Raw genomic sequence first — 9,712 nt, 5'->3', positions numbered from 1 at the left:
AGACCTTCCCTGCAAGAAATGCCAGAAAGTCCATTTTTCACATTAAAAAATGATGGCAGATAGCACATAGCAACAAAAAAGTCACGTGAAAATGTAAAGTTCTCGGGTAAAGGCAATTATACACACAAATATAGTATTCTGTATTATTATAATCATGGAGAATGGAATGCTTTTAGTTCTTCTAAAGACTTCAAAAGACAAACACTTACAAATAATCATACACTTGTCCTAATGGATACACAATACAAAAAGATATAGGCTGGATGTGGTGGCTCACACCTATAATCCGAGTACTCCCTGGGAGGCCTAGTCAGGAGCGTGGCTTGAGCTCAAGAGTTCAAGACCAGCCTGAGCAAAAGCAAGACCTATCTCTACTAAAAATAGAAAAGTTAGTTGGGCATCACAGTGCACACCTGTGTTCCCAGCAACTAGGATATTGAGTTAAGAGGATCTCTTGGGCCCAGGAGTTTAAGGTTGCAGTGATCTATGATGCTGCCACTGCACTCTACCCAGGGTAACAGAGGGAGATTACATTTAAAAAAAAAAAAATATGTATATATGCAATGTGAGATATCCATGAAATGCAATGTTCAGATGGAAAGAGGGAAGGGTTTTGAATGCAATTAAAGTTATCACCTTAGAATAGATTATTATAACTTTAAGATATTTTATGTAATATCTATGGTAACCATAATGAATATACCCATAGTAAATAGATACACAAAAGTTAATGAGAAAGAAATTAAAACATATCACTACAAAAATAAATAAAAGATAAAGACTAAGACAAAAAAACAGAAACAATGTTGCTATAAGATCTACAAAATATGCAATAGTAAATAATTCTCTTTCTCTAATCATTTTACATATAAATAAATAAAATGAATCAAAATACGTAACTTTGCTCAATAAATTCAAACAATAAAATCCAATTCTATGCTTTCTGCAAAAATATCACTTTACATCTGAGGACACATGGGGTCAAAATGAAAGCATAGAAAAATGCATTTTATGGTTTTTCAGAAGGAAAAGAGACAGAAAAAAAGATTTAAAGATAAAATATCTTAATACTCTCCAGATCTAGAAAAGGATATGGAAATATAGTTTCATGAATCTCAAAAGAACTAAAGCAAAAAACCCTAATGAAGATTGCCCCAGGACACATTATAATTAAAATATCAAAATTCAAAACAAAGTGAGAATCTTAAATGCAGCAAAACATGAGATATTCACATACAAGGGAACATCTATAAGGTTATGAGCATATTTCCCAGCACAAACTTTGCAGGCCAGGTAGGAATTGGGTAATATATTCAACACGCTAAAAGAATAATAAAAAAGAACAAAAACATTGGCACCTAAGAAGACTATATTTGACAACTGTCCTTTAGGAAAGATCAAGATGTTCTCAAACAAGAACAGTAACAAAAGTTGAGGGAATCGGCCAGGCGCGGTGGCTTATACCTATAATCCTAGCACTCTGGGAGGCCTAGGCAGGAGGATCGCTCGAGGTCAGGAGTTTGAGACCAGCCTGAGCAAGAGCGAGACCCTGTCTCTACTAAAAATAGAAAGAAATGATTTGGATAGCCAAAAAATATATATATAAGCAGCACAATTCACAATTGCAAAGATGTGGAAACAACCCAAATGCCTCTAAATACATGAGTGGATTAGTAAAATGTGGTATATGTATACCATGGAGTATTACTCAGCTATAAGAAATAACTGTGATATAGAATCTCTTTTGTTCTCCTAGATAGAGTTGGAACCCATTCTATTAAGTGAAGTATCCCAAGAATGGAAAAATAAGCACCACATGTACTCACCAGCAAATTGGTTTCCCTGATCATCACCTAAGTGCACATTTGGGAATAACACCAATTGGGTGTCGGACACAGGTGGGGGGTGGGGGGAGGAGATGGGTGTATACCTACATAATGAGTGCAATGTGCACTGTCTGGGGAACGGACACGCTTGAAGCTTTGACTCGCGGGGATGGGGGGGGGGCATGGGCAATATACATAACCTGAATTTTTGTACCCCAATAATAAGCTGCAACAAAAAAAAATGTGTGTGTGTGTGTGTGTATATAAAATTATCCAGGCATGGTGGTGCATGCCTGTAGTCCCAGCTACTCGGGAGGCTGAGGCAGTAGGATCACTTGAGCCCAGGAGTTTGAGGTTGCTGTGAGCTAGGCAGATGCCATGGCACTCTAGTCCAGGCAACAGAGTGAGACTCTGTCTCAAAAAAAAAAAAAAAAAGAAAGAAAAAAGAAAAGTTGAGGGAATTCATCATCACCACTAGACATGTCTTACAAGAAATGATTTAAGAAAATTCTTCAAGTTAAAATAATGGAATGCTAATTAACAATATGAAAACATAAAAGTATAAATCTCACTGAATATAGTAAATATTTAAATTCACAATACTCTAAAACTATAATGGTAGTATAGAAATCACTTTCAACTCTAGTATAAAAGCTACAAAACAGGAGTATTAAAAATGAATATAACCACAATAATTTGTTAACTTAGATATACAATATAAAATGTGAAAGGTAACATATTGTATAAAAATGTGTGGAGGGCAAGAAAGTATTGAATTTTTTATGCACAGAAGTTAAATTGTATGATTTGATGTGTCAAATCAATATATAATAGTACACAAGAAATATATAGTTATGCAAATCTACATGCTACACACACAAACATACATATAAACACGTGTGTATATATATGAATGCCACAGTCAAGGTAAACTTCATACCAGGGAAACATAAAATAATAGTTATTGAAAATGTAAGGTTATAAGTGAGAGTTTAACATATGCTCAACAGTGTTCTAAGATCCCTAATGACACATTATATTCGAGAAATCTAAGAAGTGAGTAGATACATTAAACTATATTACAGTTGAGGAATATAAAAATATGGTATAAATTAATCTGAGTTCACACAAAAGAATAAAACTCTGAAGTAAAATAACATTAGATTTTTTATATTTAGGGAGCTTCTTAGTGCTCTGATAAAATTTCTGAGCATAAATTTCTGCAAAATAATGAAACCTTCATATGATAAGAAATCATAAAGCAGAAAATGTACATCTGTCTCTGATGTTGCTGGGATTTCTGAAGCAAATCCCAGTAACAGCACTACTCACACATATTTCAGACACGATGTGAAAAGGAGCATAAACAAACGGGTAGAGTTCCTCTCTAAAATACACAGATACTCCTAGCCAGGCACGGTGGCTCATGCCTGTAATTCTAGCACTCTGGGAGGCCGAGGCGAGTAGATTGCTCAAGGTCAGGAGTTCGAGACCAGCCTGACCAACAGCGAGAGCCCGTCTGTACTAGAAATAGAAAGAAATTATCTGGCCAACTAAAATATATATAGAAAAAATTAGCCAGACATGGTGACACATGCCTGTAGTCCCAGCTACCCGGGAGGCTGAGGCAGAAGGATTGCTTAAGCCCAGGAGTTTGAGGTTGCTGTGAGCTAGGCTGATGCCACAGCACTCACTCTAGCCCAGGCAACAAAGCGAGACTGTGTCAAAAAAAAAAAAAAAAGAAAGAAAGAAAAAAAAGAACATAGATACTCCCTTATTCCCCAAAACAATAGAAGATAACTCAGATCATGCAGTTCTTTATAAGCCATGAAGAAGACTTAGGCTCAAAGGAAGATCACTGGAAAAAAGTAGGGTCCTTAGAGAATTTTAGAGAAGGGGACAGAGGATGTCCTTATGTGACAGCAAGCAAAAGAAATCCAGGCTTCTCAGAAACCATTTCCATTGGAGTAAATCTTCGCAAACCACATTTTGAGGTTTGGCTTTCTCCTAGGCCTTGGGATCTCTCATCTATATTACATCTACCTGGGTGTTTGGCTACTGTCTCATGTCTCTCCACATTCCAGGGCTCTTTCCTTTGCTCCAGACAGATGATCAGGTCTGGCTTAGAGGCAGCAAGACCTATTTTATTAGAAAAAATAACATGACTCTTGCTAGGATTCTCCAATTAACAGCCTAGTACTATGCTCAGTAGAGAGGAGTGAATATTGTAGCAGTTTCTAGAAATTTCCAAGAATACTCTTTCCTGGGAGAAAAAAACATCTAACATCAATATTTAGAAAATATTTTAATTTTGTGGTTCCTTACATCCAATATCCATCCAGTTTGACTACTCAATCAAAAATTGGTGGTAAAAATTGGATTTTAAAGTTTGGACAATAATGTTTTATATCACTGAATTTCTGTAATTGTCACCAATCTAGAGTGAAGTATTCATATTGGTTTGATATAGGGAAAGGTTTATGTCAAGATGAAACATCTTGAAAATTTTATTTTCTACACCAACAAGCCTTCAAGTTTTCCTTGAAAGCAGGGATCTAAAACTTATTCATGTAAAGAAGAAACTTCCAAAAAACATTTCACAAAGAAAGGAAATGAAACCCTCAGGGTGTATTACAAATCTGAAAGGAAAGTTATCCTCACCCAAGAAGACCAGGTTTCTGTAATTCTCGATCATCACATGCCTATACAAATTCGTTCAGCAGGACTCAGGCATGCCTGCTCTTTTACAGAGAATTCTATGGCCACATCTCTGAAAGTTACCAGTCCCTGGAAAAAAATACGTATTTACAACATAGCCATGGGAAGCATTCTCAATTTGACTAACAGTGAAATTACAGAATGAAGAGAACTAGCTCTGACTTACGAGAATGACTAGAATTATGCAATAATTAACATAGTAATATGCACTAATGTATTCTCTAACTCTGAGGACAGAGGATAGCACAAAATCTACAAAACAACTGTAGATACTGTATTTTTCTGTATAATAAAGTATAAAATTTAGGGCATCGGCCAGGCATGGTGGCTCATGCCTGTAATCTTAGCACTCTGGGAGGCTGAGGTGGGGAGATTGCTTGAGGTCAGGAGTTCAGAGGCCAGCCTGAGCAAGAGCAAGACCCCATCTCCACTAAAAATACAAAAATAGCTGGGTGTGGCGACATGCACCTGTAGTCCCAGCTATTCAGGAAGCTGAGGAGGAGGATCACTTGAGCCCAGGAATTTCAGGTTGCTGTGAGCTAGGCTGAGGCCATGGCACTCAGGGCAATGGAGAGGCTCTGTCTCAAAAAAAAAAAAAAAAAAAAAAAAAAAATTAAGGGCATCAACATAGGCATATATATTTTTAAGTGATGTATATACATTACACAATAAGTTGTATATGTTTCTCATATGGAAAATTCATTATGAGTTAGAAGGGTATTTCTAAAATTTTAATGTGTACTATAGTGAATTGGAGATCTTGTTAAAACACAGGTTCTGATCAGAAGGTCTGGAGTGGGACCCAGGTTTTTGCATTTCTAACAAACCCACAAGTAATGCCAACTCCTCCAGCCCAAGAAGAATATTTTGTCAAACACACAGTAAGTGGTAGAATCCAGATTTTATCCTAGTTCATCTGGCCAGTAAACAAAGAGGAGAGCCTTCATTTTCCAAAGCAAGCTAAAGAAACTAAGAAGAAGGGGGACCTTCCAGATTAAATGTAATACTTTTTATACATCAGTAAAACTCCCCAAGAATTTAATAATAAAAGTAAAAATAATTACTTGATAGTGGAGGAATCTGTCAGAAAGCACCTTATCCAAGTGAATGAAATTGACATCAAATGCCAGAGAAAACATTGATGTGAGTTGCTGATGCACACGTGACATACATGTGAGTTGCTGATGCACACGTGACACACCACTGCTGTGAGTTTATTGGCCAATTTTTTTTTTTTAAAAAGGCAGATCATAATCTGAATCTAAGCATGGGAAAACATCAGTCTTATGCAAAGTTTAAACCACATATATTTCCAATGATCTGTAATCTCTAATAGTGTATTTAGTGTTTCTTTAGCAGCCTAGAGCAGCAGTCCCCAAGCTTTTTGGCACCGGGGACCTTTTCATGGAAGACAATTTTTCCATGGACAGTTAGGAGGGGTGATTTTGTGATGATTCAAGTGCATTACATTTATTGTGCACTTTATTTCCATTACTGCTACATTGCAATTTACAATGAAATAGTTATACAACTCAGCATAGGTTGTGTCTTAGAGTATACAACTCTTCTGATTAATCTTTTTTAGAATTTTCTATCTTTGGCAATTAATGCCATCCTTTTTAAATGTGTTTTTAATACTGTTTGACATAGAGATACTGGTGCATTCTGATGTGACCTCAACCATACTCTTTTTCTTCACTGATATCCAAGGACCTAACCCCATTCCCAACAAGAATCTTGGGTATTCACATTTTCCCATGTTGATGTGTCAAAAAGGGAACATTTTCACTACTGCAGGTCATAAATTCATGGTGAGCATTGCTCACAGTCTATAAAAAGCCTGGGTGCAGCGAATGGAGGGAAGGTTCTGGCATACAGAGGAGAATTATTTTAAAGAGCCTCTTCAATATGGTAAGAAAGAAAAAAAGAAGCTGAGACAATCTTGTTAGGCAGAAACATCAGAAGTAGAGAAGCAATGATCTTCAAGTCCCAAATACATGACATTCTAGGAGTAAAAATGGACACAGCCCTGGAAGACATTTACCTGAGAACTAGCCATTTCTTCCTCTTCATCCTCCTCCTCTAGGATTCTTCTCACATGAGATTATCTAAACAAATCACAGCTGCATCTTCAGAATATGCCTTTAAAGACATCAGCACTATCCCTTCACCTGCTACCACCACACCCACAGGCAGAAGAAACTTAAAGTGCAGAAAAGGTGACACTCATCTGTCCTTTGTCACAGGAGAGATTCAGTAATATTGAGCTCCTACATAAAGATCAAAATGTGAGTTTCTTCTTTCTTGCCCTCAGGTGCCCTCTCCTGCCTCAGACACCAACAATTTCTGCTGCAGCAATGGCAATATGGGCCACACTGACTCACCTTCACAAAACCCAAGCAAAGCAGACCCTGTGACCGCCCTTTGGATAAAAAGGCTGAACTCAGTTCTCATAAACAGATCTGGGAGCCCACATGCTTGACCCTGAACCTCAGCTTAGAAACATGTGAGGTACTTAATTAAAACCACATGGATGGTACCACCCATACCAATAGACAGACTCTGTGGGGGTGCACAGGTGATGATGTTTCTTCAAACTGGCCATGTGATCCTAAATGCAGGCCTTGGTGGAGAGCCACTTTGCTAAGCATTGCCTCACAAGCTTCGATGTGCATATAAATTGTTTGGGGTTCCAGGCCCCAGTCTAAGGACTGTGATCCTGCAGGTGTGGAAGGGGTCCCTGGATTGGCTTCATTAACAAGTCTCTTGTTAATGCTGATGTTGCTTCCCTTGACCTGTCATCAGTAGTACTCAGCTAGAGACCCCAGGCACAGCACAGAGTCCCTTACACCCAATACTTCTATTACAACATAAATAGTTCTGGTCCAAGTGAACACCACCAATCGTCATCCTGAAACAACATTTTCTGCTGGCCCTTTAAAGCTTATAGAGGCTGGGGAAGGCAATTATATCTGAGGAAGTCTGCATTTGGAAAACAGTATGCACACATGCACTAATGCAACATTTATTGAGCACATACTATGTGCTCACAAGTACGCTACAGTGCACTGTGCTGGGAACCTCACATTGTCTGTGCTAATTCTGGGAGTCAGGCACTAAGTGTCCCATAATTCTCAGCAGGATCTAGATGTTGGGTCCAACTTTTCAATTTTTCTTCCATTTCTTTGTCCCTGATGAAATAAGAATTGTACAGAATAAAAGATACACATGGATGGGAGCGATATGGAAAGGAAGGGTGGAGGAGTAATAAAAACAGACTTTTCATTGTTGCATTTATATTTACTTACCTGTATCTTGTAGAGCATCTACTGGATCTGAAAGAATGGAAACCAGGCTGCTGGGTGAAATGTCTCTAGAAGCACAGGTTTTAATAAAAAATAAATCAGCAAAATACACAGTATTTTGCAAGCATTTACCTGCTTTTGCATTGTGGAAAATTATGAGCACCAGCGCTGGAGAGATGGCAGGAGCAGCTGCCCTGATCTCTGTGCAGCTGCTTTATTTTTCTGTCTAAGCTTGTCCAAGAGAAATTCGACTTCCAGAATTTATATGCTTTTAATCATTTCAAAGTAGTTTCTTATCTATTTTACAACAAAACAAAACAAGCCATTTAAAATACTGCAACTGGGTTTTCTAGGAAAATTATACTAGACACTAAATATTTATTCTGAACAAAGTAAAACCAATAGAAATGCCAACAACAATTCTTTCCATGCATAGGGACATCAGAACTCACAACAGGGAAGTGGTCTCTGTGAAGTTGAAGTCCCCTGTATATCTCTCCCCTTCTTTGTACTGACCACACATGATACTGATTTCAACCATTTATCCATTTGCTCTTTACTGAAAGTTCCTAGACAGTAGCTACTGTGACTGCTTTACCACTGTTTTTTTTTTTTTTTAATGGTCATTTGAAATTCTCGAAACAGTTGGTTTATTTATCAGCTTGAATCTAAATTTCTTCCTTGTTCTTCACTCAATTACCAGGAAATTGTAGCAACTCCCTTCTAAGGACCAACCAAGATTTCTTCTGTGAGGGGAGAAACAAACCCTGGGTGACACATTCCTCTCCCTCTGAAATGTTAAGAGGGTTAGACCCTGTTGTGAGCCTGACCCCGTCTGTAAAGGACATCTCCAAAGTCTCAAAGACTCCCAGGTGCTTGTGACAGGGTCCCTGGTAAGCCTGGGCTGAAGTCCCTGTGGTGATCCAGGCAAAAGACACTCACGTGGACTCTGTGAAGAGGGCCAGAGACTGAACCTGCCATGGTGGAGCAAACATGGATCCAGGTGTGATATCACCTGTCCTGATGGGCTAACTCTGAGGTAAGAGGAAGGAGGAGAACACCCTACCCTAGTAACAGTGTCTAGGCAAGGGAAGTTGTCATCAAGGATCTGGATATTTTGTGGTTCTGACCTTTGTATGTTAATCAATCTTCTCCTTTTTTATGTTGTATCAAGGTAGGACCTAGTGTCCCTGGAAGTGTTGGATTTGATTCTGTGATAATGGTTATAGGTTATACTAGGAGCTACCTACAGAACTAAAACAGGTAACTGGACAAGATATGGAAAATTCCACAGGCTCCACCTCGAGAGACTTTCCATGTTTACAAAGTCAATGTTGGTCTCTTCTGCTTCAGAAAATGTCTCCCCTGAGGACATTTTTGTACATCCTCAGTGTGAAGTCTGGCTCTGCCTTGTGAATCCCAGATGAAGGCCAGATCTTATGTATATATTCAAGGAGAAATTACACTTGATTTCTTTCTTTGGTTTTACAGTGGGGGGAGGGAAACTGAACTCTTTGTGGCCTGCTCTAGAGCATCCTGAAGAACCCCAGGCCTTGGATTTAGAATTTGAAACTGCAGATTCAGGGACCTAGAGAGGTGCGGAAGCAGGAACACCCGTTCCACATTCCCTGGCATATGGGCAGGAGGATGCAGCAGACCCTGAGGATCTCAGGCTGAATTGGTGTGTCTGCAAACACGTGGGTAGGCATCAGAGCCCCTTGGTCTCTGAATCACTGTGTCAATTTCAGGTCAGGAGCACTGAAAGACACAGCTAGAACTGATGATTGTTACACCATGAAAGTATATTTGTAGGAATTTGGTCTAATTGTACTCTGGAAGGTACTGCACTCCATAAATAGGCAG

General features: G+C 38.6%; 1 pseudogene; it reads right to left on the bottom strand.

Moving 5' to 3' along the window:
• Positions 1-484: 484 nt before the first annotated feature.
• Positions 485-7,870, bottom strand: LOC138376554 (zinc finger protein 679-like; annotated as a pseudogene).
• Positions 7,871-9,712: the final 1,842 nt, after the last annotated feature.

The sequence above is a fragment of the Eulemur rufifrons genome, chromosome 28 (assembly GCF_041146395.1).
Source record: "Eulemur rufifrons isolate Redbay chromosome 28, OSU_ERuf_1, whole genome shotgun sequence".
In the NCBI taxonomy this organism is placed as follows: Eukaryota; Metazoa; Chordata; class Mammalia; order Primates; family Lemuridae; genus Eulemur; species Eulemur rufifrons.
The sequence above is the reverse complement of the archived record's forward strand: the minus strand, read 5'-3'. Positions and strand labels throughout refer to the sequence as shown.